This window comes from Thalassophryne amazonica, chromosome 7 (genome assembly GCF_902500255.1).
Source record: "Thalassophryne amazonica chromosome 7, fThaAma1.1, whole genome shotgun sequence".
NCBI lineage: Eukaryota > Metazoa > Chordata > Actinopteri > Batrachoidiformes > Batrachoididae > Thalassophryne > Thalassophryne amazonica.
Genome location: NC_047109.1, coordinates 118,966,566 through 118,980,855, shown reverse-complemented (window position 1 = coordinate 118,980,855; position 14,290 = coordinate 118,966,566). Strand labels below are relative to the sequence as shown.

Sequence of the window (14,290 nt, the reverse complement as noted above, 5' to 3'; positions counted from 1 at the left end):
ATTACACTCACAACATGATTCATCTCTGTTTTAACTAAACTTTGAGAACTTGATGTTTTATAGTTGGATGTTATCTGTAGTTCAACTGTTGGTCTCAAATTTCCCCATCAAAGCTGAGAGGGTTTGGTTCTAGTCCTCCACTACATTTTGGAACTGCTGTTCTGCACCTTCACCTCTTTGTCAGGCAACTTAAAGCAGCAACGTATGATGAGAAGCTTTCATTTTTCAGACAGAAATACAGACAAAAGACAAAACTGTGAACTTTGAAAAGAAAAAATCAAATGTGCAAGTTGTTGGGAATGAGTTTGAACTGAAAAGATTTAGGATTTTGAATAGATGTGTGCAAAATGTAATTGAGATTTTCATAATGTTTTCATAATGTTGACCCAAAAAACCCCAAAACAAAACAAAAAAACAAACAAATGACTGTTTCTAGTGAGTGATGGAATGTGACTGTTGCGTTTTGTTCTCTCACAACTGTCACTGTGATTGGGACTTTTAAGAAGTGTAATTCCAGCACTCATGGTGGCATCTGGAAAAGTCCCACTAATATTTCCAATTTGTCTTGTTATTAAAAACATGTAAGGAAAAGGAGGAGGAGAAGAGGGAGGCCAAACAGGAGGTTTATGGAGGTGCTGAGGGAGGACATGCTGGTGGTTGGTGAGACAGAGGAAGATACACAGGACAGGATGAGATGGAAACCATTGATCTGCTATAACGGGAGCAGCTGAAGGAATAAGATTAAAAAACAACAAATGTCATTTCTTATAACGTTTAACAAGCTCTCTGCCTATTTCTGTCCACACTACTGTGTCATGTATTTTAGAAGGTTATGTGACTCTGGTTAAACTATATATTGGATAGTAGGCAAACTCATGAGCCTTTAATATTCATGAACTGTAACTACATTTTCATCAAGAAATCTAACAAACTATAAGAAAAGACAGACGTTCCTTGAATAAATAGCAACATTTGGTGAATAGCGCCCTCACCTGGTGGTACTGTGAGGTGGGATCCAGCAGGCAGTAGTGGATGATGGCCGTCATGCCCTCTAACAATGTGAGAATCAGATCAGGAGGAATGCAGAGGGCCAACCACTGGGGTCTAACAGAAAAAAGAAAAGTTTGTAATTAATTCCTTCCGTATGTTAAGAGGGGCAATCAAAAACATATCATATACAGATATGAAACCAATGATATCGCATCAGTGAGACAATGCATCTGATGGCAAAGAGTGCCACCTTGTGACTGGACACAAGGCAGTACAACACATATGTTGTACTGCCTTGTGACTGATGATAATGTAGTTGATCATTATGACAAACGTGCAGTCATACCTGGTATCAGTTATTCCAATCTCATAGCAATACTGCTGAAGAAGATTGTCCAGATTCCTGCACAGCTGCAGAGTTACTGAGGCCACCACCCTCCTCAAAACCTTCCCCATGTAGGCAGGGTGAGCGTGATGAGGCCGATCCACTGAGGATGCATCTTACATGCGTGGTGCTGATGCAGCGCCCTGATGACTGCACAAAGGAACATCCCCTGTGCCGTGATCGGCTGTCCGTGGAGGTACCGCAGTGATGTCATTGGCTGTTGAGGGTTGACATGTTCCACTTCCCCACCCAGGAGTTCAAACCCTGACCCAGCACCTCCTCCTGTACCACCTGCACCACCACCTGCTCCTCCTCCCGCTGGTCCTCCTTCCCCTCCTTCATCAGCAGGCACCAGGACTCTATGCTCAAGCACAACTAGACTTTGCAGAAGTCGTAGTAGTTGGGACTGAACTGCACTACAGCCGTCTATCTGATCCTCTGAGAGGTTGATAACACTGTCCTCTGACAGGCCCTCCTCCACTGTGGCCACACTGACCCCTGCCACTCGTTGCTCGTGCCATTTCTGGGCACTGAATATGGAGGAAAGCAGGCAGTGGAGAACCACCTTCTGAACTTTGCACTTGGAGAGAATGTCACTGATAAAACTGGGAAATCCCTTAGCCGAGCCGCCTGTGACTTTGGATAGTTCACTGAAGAGCAGAGTTAAGACCTCCACGCTGGTCAGCTGCATGGCCCGGTTCCCAGCCAGATCCTGAGGGCTTGTTGCCACATGGGCGGAATAATAACTTCTCAAGAAGTACAGACAAAGGGATATTATGATCTCCAAGTACATGGCACTGCGGAATGTGTGGGAGTGGGAGTCCTGGGGAATCGGACAGTAGAAATCTTTACCCATTACAGAGACCCTGTGACGGGCGAGAAGGTTTTGGAGTAAAGACAACTGTGGAGTGTAGGTGTTGTTGATGCTGGTGGTAGAGATAGCCGTTACAAACACTGAGGGTGAAGATCTTAGCATGGCTGCGATGGCTGACAGGGCATGAAGGGCCCGAAATGAGTCATACAGCTGGAGGTAGAGCAGGACATGCTGGTAGAGGGGATGGACGTTAAAACGAGATGGGGAAGAGGTTGATCTACATCCCTCTGTGGCTCCAACAGTACCAGGAACCCCACTAGGTGAGCCAATGTCACTTTCAATCTCTGATACTTCACCTTCACCACAACTGTACCAGTTCTCCAGATCCAGACTGTCCCCAAAGAAAATACTGGGTGGCTTCAGATTGTCAGCTTGATTTGCTGTCTTTCTATGCCTCTCCTCCTCTTTCCTCATGGCTTTCGTGACTTTGGGCTTTGCCCCTGGAGATTTGTCTACCAGCCTCTCCAGGATCTTACCTTTGAGGCTGAGCTGTGTGCTGCTGTGGCTGCGTTTACGGGCATGAGGGTCATCGACTCGTAAGTAATGGTCTGGGGTGGCTGGGTCCGAGCTGTCCGGCAGGGTTACTATGGAAGGTGATGAACTGTGACGGGCCATGCCCTCTCTGTGATGCTCCTCAGCACCTGCGACAGACAGGAACTCCAATGTGCCTTCAGCCAGCATCTCTGGTAGTGTCTGGTGGCTAGAGCCATGAGGAGGATCAGACAACAGATGTGGGCCAGTGGATGTATCTGAAGAAGTGCTGTCTGTGTCCATTTGTGGGTGGTTTTCAGGTGGGGATGAGATTTCAGGAGCTTCCTCTTCTATTAAACTAAGAACTCTGTCTATCAGCTCTTTCATAACACAAGACACCTCCTCTTCACACATGTCATCTGAGGATTCAGGCTGCTGGTCTGAACCAGTGGTTGTGCCATTGACACCTTCAGGCTCCTCAAAGCTCCCATTTTCTGTCACAGATGAGTGGGAACCGCTGGATTCAGAGCTCTGAGGTTCCCCATGTTGGTTGATTGGTAGGTATTCACAGCCTAGCTGTAAGTTCTCACTACTGAGCCTCAGTAAAGACAGGCTGTCACTAAGCGGTTAACGGTCAGACAGAATGGTTCCGTGTCACCCATGCCACACCATGGAGTTGCTCTTGTTCCACCCTCTCCCCCTGAGTCTGCCTGAAGTCTAATTAAGAAGAGGGATACAGAAATTGTACATTCACAGGTGAAATGGTCTCACCAAAAGAAGAAAATGTATTGACAAAGATTATAGTAAATAAATAGTATAAGGTGTACTGCATTTCAAATGAAACTAGTTCAAGAGGTCATTTTATTTCTCTTCTGCTGTGTGGGGTGGCCACAGCACTGGTTTACTGGAAAATTAAGAAGGTGGAGGCGGCATTAATTGGCCCGTCCATGCTGCCCACATGATTGATTCGATTGGAAGGGCAGTGTCAGCTCAGTCGGCGGGTGTCAACCGCACGTTGGAATCCATCTCGGGGAGAATGGCTGCACTGGAAAACCGCTTTGATCGTCAGTAAGACCATCTCTCTATTCAGATGTATTTGGGAGCCACTCTGAAGCTTCAGACTGTGGAATCTGCCAGGCGTCTGTTAATCTGGATATCTATTTGGTTTCCAAACACCAGCTGTCCTTCAAGCCGCTGGGAAAATCCTCCCCCTGAGGAACACTCCTGATAGCCTCGCTCCTTGTCTCCCCCGCCTCTTTGTCTCCCTCCCTCCCTCCCTTCCCAGTCCTGAGATGTTGACTGTGGGACTTTGAGACTCTGGGTGGACTGATTCAGGACTGGGATCCCCCCCAGGATGGACAGATGAGGCCTGTCGATGGCGCCACGGGCGGCCTTCTGGGCTGTCTGTCTGGACACATCCAAGTCTCAGCTGTCGTCTGTCATCTGTTGTGATTTGTTTTTTGTTATGACTGTTTTTCTGTGCTATGGTTTTTTTTTTGCTCTCCAGTGCTGCTGCGTGAGTTCAACACAGCAGCAATGGAGGTTTTTCTTTTCCCAATTCTTTCCTTGTGTGTGCTTTTATATGTGTTCATGTACCGGACTGGCTTATGTGTGTTGTTGTTTGTTAAGTGTGTCATGAGGCCGGTCAAGGTTTGCTCAGCCCTGCTCGTGACCTAGGGCAGAGATATACATCTGGAGCTGGTCCCCGGGCGCCAAAAAAGGCAACCTCTGCTCCTAACTGGCAATTAGGATGGGTAAAAATGCAGTAAACACATTTCATTGTGCAGGGAACATGTTCCTATGTGCATATGACAATAAACTCCTTTTGAATCCTTGAATCCTTGAAGATATAAGACTGGAATGACTATGTCCATCACCAGTGTGTCAAGTTTCAATGAAATCCAGGAGTTGATCTTGTAAGACTCTCAGACAGACAGACAGACAGACCCCCCCGGGACTGCGAGACCTTCGGTTTGTAGTCCGTCTCCACTCCATCAGCCTCTGTAGGAGCCGCTTTAAAGCAGTGATGTTAACCTGTGTAACTGGGTCTTGGTTACCTTGTATGTCTGGCAGGTATTTCTGGTACTGGTCCACCTCACTGCTGTAGATGGTGAAAGCCAATCGTTTGAGCAGCATGGCCCTCTGCTCCAGCTCCGCATCTCTGTTGGTGAAGAGGCTCAGAGAACTGCTCTGGGCTACAGCCACTCGGGCTACAAACACAAAGGACCATTCATTATTAACTACGTCATACTGGCCGACATGGAGTCTGAACCGCCTACGGACATAAACCAAGAAGAAACAGTGCTCGTATTGATCTGGACAACCTGCACCTTTAGACTGGACTCAGGAGAAGTGATAAAAAATAAAAATAAATAAATCAAAGCTCTGGAAATGATTACCGTATTTTCCGGACTATAAGTCGCACTTTTACATGTTTTGGCAGGGGGTGCGACCTATACTCCAGTGCGACTTATAAATGAAAAATATACCGCGGTAGATTCTCAATTAATTTACCGTAATAAAACAATTTTACGTGACAGAGTCGCTCTAAGATTTAAAATGGCCGGAAATGCAATGCATCATGGGCACTGTAGTATGGCAGCCGTCCTATAGGTCACGCTGGTCGCGATAACCAATCAGAGAACAGAACATTGGACGTGTATTCCTCACTTCACCCAGACAATGATTGTGAAACAGCGTGTGAAGCAGACGAACACGGTGCTTATTCCGGGAGGGCTAACAAAACAGCTTCAACCCTTGGATATCGGTGTGAGCAGAGTTGATGCTCAGAGCTGTGTGGGAGCACTGGGTGAGCGACGGCGGAGGATTAGCATCTGCACATGGAAGGAGCTGGCTTCGACACCACAGGGAGGTCATGAGCTGCGCAGGTAGGTGCTGCATGGTTCGGCTCGCAATGTGGTACGCAAAATGCAAACATATCCATAGGTAAAATGCAGCTCACGAGAGGGTGCTCAAGGCTTGTGTGACTGTTCCTGCGACTTCTGACTACCATAGAAAAATAGAAATTTCAACATTACTGATAAAAGACAATTGAGAAGGCCAGAAAAAAATGCCACCAAAAGAAAAGGATACTCTGCAGATTACAAGTTGCGACTGGTGAAATATGCATCCGAAAACGGTAATTGATCAGCAAAGAGAGAGTTTGGAGTGAGTGAGAAACTTGAGGGACTGGAGGAAAGCAGAGGTTACTCTAACCACCATGAAAAAAACAAAAAAGCTAATCGCGGGCTAAAAGCTAGACGGCCACAGCTAGAGGAACGAGTCCGCACATGGGTGCTCGAACAATGTGCAGATATTATCATCATAATATCATAATATTATCATCTGAACTTTCATGTTAAGTTAACATACCTGTATGTCCATGCGACTTATACTCCAGTGCGACTTATCTATGGTTTATTTTTCTTTATAATGGATAAAGTGGCTGGTGCGACTTATACTCTGGTGCGACTTATAGTCCGGAAAATACGGTAATTAGAAAAAAAAAAAAAATCACCTACAACATCAAAGAATAAAATGTAATTTATCAATCAAAGCGAATATGAAGCTGAAGCTTACTCATGAGGTCTCTGAATGTGGTTTTGTCATGCGTCATTAGGTGGTCAATGATGGCTCTCCAGCTGAAAGATGAAAGAAATTATGTTGCCATTAAACAGCTTCATATTTCAAAATCCCACATTCATGTAGACGGTCATCTTTCATAGCTCATGTTCACATTAAATCTATGCAAACTGTGGCTGAATCACAAAAGTCTCAGACAGTGAATACAGCACCTTCCACAGAGCAAATCAAAAAAGGCTTATTGTACACCTGAAGAACATCACCCTCACGACTGACCAAACAACAAAAACACATGATCACACTGCAGGAGGCGCCACGAACTCAAAGAACTACAAGTGCTAATCAGCAGAAGGGTTTAACAAGTCATCTAAGTCATATGTGGGAGGTGATGGTCTAGTGGTTAAGCGTTGGGCTTGAGACCAGAGGATCCTCAGTTCAAACCCGTCTGGCCGGAGAACACTAAGGGGCCTTGAGCAAGGTCTTTAATCCTCTAGTTGGTCTCAGTGTGTAGTGAGCGCCTGGTATGGCAGCAGCCTGATGTCAGTGTGTCAGGCGTTACTGTAAAGCACTTTAAGCTTCTGACAGAGAAGGAAAAGCACGTTATAAATGCAGGCATGAGTGCAGCATCAGTCATCAAAAACTATAAGATTCACAGAAGAAAGGTGAATGAAAAAAGAAAGAAAACATTAATATCTTTGATTTTAAAACATGGACGTTTGACACGACCAGACATGAGCTCAGTCTTTGGACACAAAATAAGAATATGAGCAATAATACAATTCGCTTTTAATTCACTGTGATTTATATTTTATTTCATTAACTTTGACATCTTGAGGAAAACTGTCATTTTTGACATCTCTGTTGACACTTTAAAACATACACAAAGTCTAACTCACTGGCTGACACAGGAGGAGTCCATCTGGAAGAAGGTATGGTCCATGAAGAGGTCAAAGGCCTCCTTCTTCCAGGCACGGCGGGTGTACTGGTACCCACTCAGACTGCCGAGCAGCTGGATACAGGCCCGATAACTGGGGGCGTTGTGAGCACTGACAGGAAAAAAAGCAACAAACCAAAAAACAGGTTTTCATTGCAAATTCTATCCTCAACTAATCTCAAGTAAAAAAAAAACAACAACAAAAAACCTCTCAAATTACAGTTAATGTAAGAGAAAAATCACTTAAGTCAAATTTCAGTAAGAAATTTAGGAAAATACATCTTGAAAATCATGAAAGAGTATCTGAAATATCACGTTATAAGGGTAAACAAACACGTTTCTGTGGGTAAACAAGTTTTGATTCCATCAGATTTTTGAGATGCTCAAAATGAGTTTTCTCTGCTAATTTCAACACCTTATTTCAAGAATTCTTAAGTGAATCTTCACTTCTTCCATTGGCAAATGTTTTGCTTGTCGATAAGTTTAAAACCATTTTTGTTTCAAATAAATAAAAATAAACAGGACTTAGTCTGCATTAACCCACGGCGCCCTGGGCAAACGCTGACAAGCTTCTCACTGTCAAGTGATGCTTTTCTTTGACCCCAACATTAGCAGGCGTCTTGGGGTCAGCATGCCTGACACACATGCCACGTGCGTTCCATTGTGTTTGCATATGTCCGGTTAGATTTTGACTCAAAATTAGACAAAAATGCACCCTGCACCCCAAACATCCATCCATCTATCCATCCATTTTCTTCCGCTTTATCCGGAGTCGGGTCACGGGGGCAGCAGCTCAAGCAAAGCCACCCAGACCTCCCGATCCACAAACACCTCCTCCAGCTCCTCCTGGGGAACCCCAAGGTGTTCCCAAGCCAGCCAAGAGATGTAGTCCCTCCAGCGTGTCCTGGGTCTTCCCCGGGGCCTCCTCCCAGTGGGACGTGCCCGGAACACCTCTCCAGCGAGGCGTCCAGGGGGCATACGGAAAAGATGCCCGAGCCACCTCAACTGACTCCTTTCGACGTGGAGGAGCAGCGGCTCGACTCGGAGCTCCTCCCGAGTGACCGAGCTCCTCACCCTATCTCTAAGGGAGCGCCCAGCCACCCTGTGGAGGAAACTCATCTCGGCCGCTTGTACTCGCAATCTCATTCTTTCGGTCATGAGCCAAATCTCATGACCATAGGTAAGGATCGGAACGTAGATCGATCGGTAAATCGAGAGCTTTGCCCCCCTACTCAGCTCTCTCTTCACTACGACGGTCCGATACAGCGACCGCATCACTGCATATGCTGCACCGATCCGTCTATCGATCTCACGCTCCATCCGTCCCTCACTCGTGAACAAGACCCCGAGATACTTAAACTCCTCCACTTGAGGCGAGGACACTCCACCGACCTGAAGAGGGTAAACCACCTTTTTCCGGTCAAGAACCATGGCCTCGGATTTGGAGGTGCTGATTTTCATCCCGGACGCTTCACACTCGGCTGCCAAACCGCCCCAGTGCACGCTGAAGGTCCTGATTTGACGAAGCCAACAGAACCACATCGTCTGCAAACAGCAGAGACGAGATTCTGTGGTTCCCAAACCAGACCCCCTCTACACCCTGGCTGCGCCTAGAAATTCTGTCCATAAAAATAATGAACAGAACCGGTGACAAAGGGCAGCCCTGGTGGAGGCCAACGTGCACTGGAAACAGGTTTGACTTACTACCGCATGCGAACCAAGCTCCTGCTGCGGTCGTACAGGGACCGGAATAGCCTTAGCAAAGGACCAAGGACCCGTACTCCCGGAGCACTCCCCACAGGGTGCGCCGAGGGACACGGTCGAATGCCTTCTCCAGATCCACAAAACACATGTGGAGTGGTTGGGCAAACTCCCATGAACCCTCGAGCACCCGATGGAGCGTGTAGAGCTGGTCCAGTGTGCCTTGACCAGGACGAAAACCACACTGCTCCTCCTGAATCCGAGGTTCAACCATCGGTCGAATTCTCCTCTCCAGTACTCTGGAATAGACCTTACCGGGGAGGCTGAGGAGTGTGATCCCCCTATAGTTGGAACACACCCTCCGGTCCCCCTTCTTAAACAGAGGGACCACCACCCCGGTCTGCCAATCCAGAGGCACTGTCCCCGATCGCCATGCGATGTTGCAGAGGCATGTCAGCCAAGACAGCCCCACAACATCCAGAGACTTAAGGTACTCAGGATGGATTTCATCCATCCCAGGAGCTTGCCACCGAGGAGCTTTCTAATCACCTCGGTGACTTTGGCCTGGGTAATGGATGAGTCCACCTCCGAGTCCCCAGTCTCTGCTTCCTCTTCGGAAGACGTGACGATGGGACTGAGGAGATCCTCGAAGTATTCCTTCCACCGCCCGACAACATCCCCAGTCAGGGTCAACGGCTCCCCACCTGCACCGTAAACAGTGCTGGTGGAGAGCTGCTTCCACCTCCTGAGGTGTCGGATGGTTTGCCAGAATCTCTTCGAGGCCGACCGATAGTCCTCCTCCATAGCCTCCCCGAACTCCTCCCAGACCCGAGTTTTTTGCCTCTGCGACCACACGGGCTGCGGCATGTTTGGCCTGCCGGTACCTGTCAGCTGCCTCTGGGGTCCCACCTACCAACAAAGGTAAGTAGGACTCCTTCTTCAGCTTGATGGCATTCCCTTACTTCCGGTGTCCACCACCGGGTTCGGGGATTGCCACCGCGACAGGCACCAGAGACCTTGCGACCACAGCTACGAGCAGCTGCATCGACAATGGAGGTGGAGAACATGGTCCACTCGGACTCCATCTCTCCAACCTCCCCCGGTATCTGGGAGAAGCTCTCCCGGAGGTGGGAGTTGAAGACCTCGCTGACAGAGGTTCCGCCAGTCGTTCCCAGCAGACCCTCACGATACGTTTGGGCCTGCCAGGTCTTACCGGCTTCCTACCCTCCCAGCGGATCCAACTCACCACCAGGTGGTGATCAGTCGACAGCTCTGCCCCTCTCTTCACTCGAGTGTCCGAGACATGTGGCCGAAGGTCAGATGATACGACTACAAACTCGATCATCGACCTCCGGCTCAGGGTGTCCTGGTGCCACGTGCACTTATGGACACCCTTGTGCTCGAACATGGTGTTTGTGATGGACAAACTGTGACTAGCACAGAAGTCCAACAACTGAACACCACTCGGGTTCAGATCGGGGAGGCCGTGCTTCCCGATCACCCCCCTCCAGGTCTCACTGTCGCCGCCCACATAGGCGTTGAAATCCCCCAGGAGAACAATGGAGTCCCAGTCGGAGCGCTATCTAGTACCCCTCCCAGGGACTCCAGGAAGGTCGGGTACTCTGCACTGCTGCTCGGCCCGTAGGCCGAGACAAACGGTGAGAGACCTGTCCCCGACCGAAGGCGTAAGGACGCGACCCTCTCATTCACCGGAGTGAACTCCAACACTTGGCGACTGAGCTGGGGAGCAATAAGCAATGCGACCCCAGCTCTCAGCCTCTCCCCGTGGGCGACGCCAGAAAAATGAAGCATCCAGCCCCTCTCCAGGAGTTGGGTACCAGAGCCCAAGGTGTGCGTGGAGGTGAGCCCAACTATCTCTAGTCGGTATCTCTCAACCTCCCGCACAAGCTCAGGCTCCTTCCCCCCCTAGCTAGGTGACATTCCACGTCCCAACAGCCAGGGGCTGTGAGCATGGACCGGGCCGCCGGGCCACCCGCCCTCGACCGCCACCCAATCCTCTCTGCACCCGAGCCCCATGGCCCCCTCTGCAGGTGGTGAACCCACAGGAGGGTGGGCCCACGTCACTCTTTCGGGCTGAGCCCGGCCGGGCCCCATGGGCTAAGGCCCAACCACCAGGCGCTCGCGCGCAAGCCCCAACCCCAGGCCTGGCTCCAGGTGGGACCCCGTCTCCGCCATACCGGGCGATGTCACGGTCCTTGATCTTTTACTGGTCATGGAGGTTCTGAACCCCAAACAAACAAACAAATAAATAAATCTCAGTGAGCCTGATACAGGAAACAGAAAGCTTTCCTGGTTAGAAAGCATCCAGTCCACACACACACACCTGTGGTTTCGGAGGTAGGGAACAACGTAGTGCATGATATTAACCAGCAGAGGGATGACTCGCTCCTTTTCATCACTGTAGAACACCATGTCCAAAAGATGAGCTAGAACCTGCAAAACATATTTATATACAACTGAATGAACCGTAATTCCAACTGATATGAACATTATCCCCATTTACAATCCATACAATAAACCTTAATCATTTTCTACTGTTCGTATTATGGAACTATTACTTAGTAAGAATATCACGTGTATTCAGGCCGGTTGTATTTCTTTTGTTGCAGCATTAACCCCCCACATTACACAGAAGCACAGGTGAAGCGTGCACGGTCGCCCCGACATTGAGCTCAGACAGAAAGACAAAAGTGGGAGGCCGCTGAGTTCAACTGTTCAACTTGGCGTGTTGAAGCACCCAATGAAATCCAAAGGCTGGAAGGACCTTTGTGACAGGAGGTGAAGTGAGGAGGAGGCGTGATCAGTCAGGTGTAAACGACTCGGAGTGAGATACACTGGGTCGGGTCAGACTGCACCTTGTGAAATGACTTACGTTATGACTTGATATATAAATAAACTGAACTGAGATACAGGAAAGACCATCGGGATGAGACGTGAAACCCGGTAGGAGAATCTAACAGACAGAGATAAAGACATGCAGGAAGAGGCGACAGACATTTTACCTCAGCCAACAGTGTGAGGGCGTGAACACTGTACACGGATGGAGTGAAGCTGGACGCCTCCATCACTGTGAGCATTAAGTCTAAAATGACACACACACACATACATACACTAAATATTAGTGGCAACTACACTGTAAAATGATTAATTTTGTTGTGCTCAAACATGCAGGTTGTGTTTTATCCAGTACAACAATCTAAGACTTGGATCGACTGATGTTCACATGCTTTCAGATAACTCTGGATCGTTTGCCTGATCTGACTGGTTGGTTTGGGTGAATGACGGCTGCTGCAGACCAGAAGCCTGCACTGAAGTAGCTCAGAAGGTCTTGGTGCTTCTGAGCAAACTCTGGTGGAATCTCATGGTATTTCTTTATTCATTTACCTCAAACAGGCACAAAGTGAGATAAATAAATAAAGTTAATGTCTGTCAATTTATTTCAAGTCATTTCTTTCAGGGTCACCACAGCAGATCCCGTATGGAGCCGCATGTCGTTCTGGCACAAGCTCGACACCGAATCTCCTCTTGGCCCAACCCCACAAGCACATGGACAATGGGCGGCCTTTGACCAGGAACCTTCTGACTGGGATCCAAGAGCACTAACTAAGCCTGTCCACATTGTCCCAAAGGTAGAGGTCTCAAACTGATTCCACAAAGGGCCAAGAGGGTGCAGGTTTTCTTTGTAACCACCCACTCCACTAGGTGATTTCACTGATCGATTGATTCCATCTGCTCAAAGTGATGTTCATCAGTGAAACCACCTGGCGGAAGAGAACCTGCACCTCTGGGCCCTTCTGGAAATGAGTTGAAGACATCTGATCCAGACCTTCTCATTTGTACACATACTCTAAGACTGGGTTCACAAAGCTGACGACATCTTCATGCCTACTTTCTAGCTCAAACAAGCCATTCTGTAGGTGTGAAAACATCATTGGTGAATATATATATATATGCAGACCTGGGTTTGAATCCCACTCATGCTTCCCATTTGTGTCCTTAGACAAGGCACTTAATGCAAATGGCTACCAGCCCTGGCTGGAGTTGGGAACCAGAAACACTAACCAGAGTCTGACTGGCATCACGTCCAGTGGAAGTCACAGGTTCTCATCCACTTCACAGCACGGAATCCGTAGAGAAACGTTAACACACACGGGCTTCAGAGCCTTTATAGGACTTACTTCTTCACCAGTCCAAGACATTAACTACTCTTACAGTAAAGTCCTCAGTACCACAGCCCCCAGGTAGAAGAGTAAAAAAAAACAAACCAAAAAAAAAAGTTGACAAAACTAAAACTGAGCCAGCATGAACCCCAGATCCTTCATCCCAGTGAGAGCCATTTGTACTTCAAGTCATTCACCGGATGATGGCAGTATAGGCTTGGAAATGTATCAGTGAACCATTCTGGAGTTATCTCACAATGCAGACGTGTTAGAAGTTAGCTACACTGAAATATGCAGGAATACACATCACAAGCTTTATTTGGCACTTCCTCCAAACAACGCACCTTCTGCATCAGCTTCCAGGTTGGCTCCATCCACAACTATCTGAGGAGAGGCCTTCACCTCCAGGTTTCTCCTCAGCCATGTTGTCTGTTCCAGAGAGGAGCCTGCAATTGTTCCGATGGCCTCCACCAGTTTATGGGTCACATCCTAAACACAGAAACAGTGTTTGTCAGTTCGCTGGCTTGCTTGCAGGGTTACTCAAACAGGTCAGATCAAATCTGGGCCTATGAGCTGGTGCAACACGTCGCTGCATCCGCTACACCACAGAACCGCCCTGAGTGCCGTCCTGGATGACAACCACCCATGCAGTTGATCAGTCCATCCTCAACCTTCAAAAGTAACAGTTTATCCGCCACAGCCACATAAAGTGTGGGCGTCCTCTTGTCCTTCTCCAGTCATTGGGGTCCTCAACACTCAGGCACCTGAGTGCTGGATCACGGTACTACATTTTTTGGTAGATACATATTAAGTGTTGCTGCAAGCAGTTTTCTTACAGAGTTCGGCAGGTTTTAATGAACATATTTTCAAGAAACATCAAGACATTGTAAAACATCAAACTTGCCATTAATATTAAAAATGTCAATTAATTACAAAATTGTTAAGAAAATTTAGAGCATAAAAAGAACACCAAAACTCTTAGAAAACATAACCAATTCAAGTAGATTCAAAGTACCTGCAGCTCCCGCTGGTCCTTCTTGCTCTCCAAATTAGGATTTTTCAAAATAAATTCATTCAGAACTCTAGAAGAAAAAATGAAGTAGCTTAAGTTACAGAGAATAATATGAAAGTAAAATAAGACTTCTCTGCACACCAACTTGTCCAGTTAAACA

General features: G+C 47.8%; 1 protein-coding gene across 1 annotated transcript in view; it reads right to left on the bottom strand.

Annotated features, from left to right (window-relative positions):
• Nucleotides 1-14,290, bottom strand: part of dop1a (DOP1 leucine zipper like protein A) — a 156,802-nt gene that overhangs the window by 43,589 nt on the left and 98,923 nt on the right.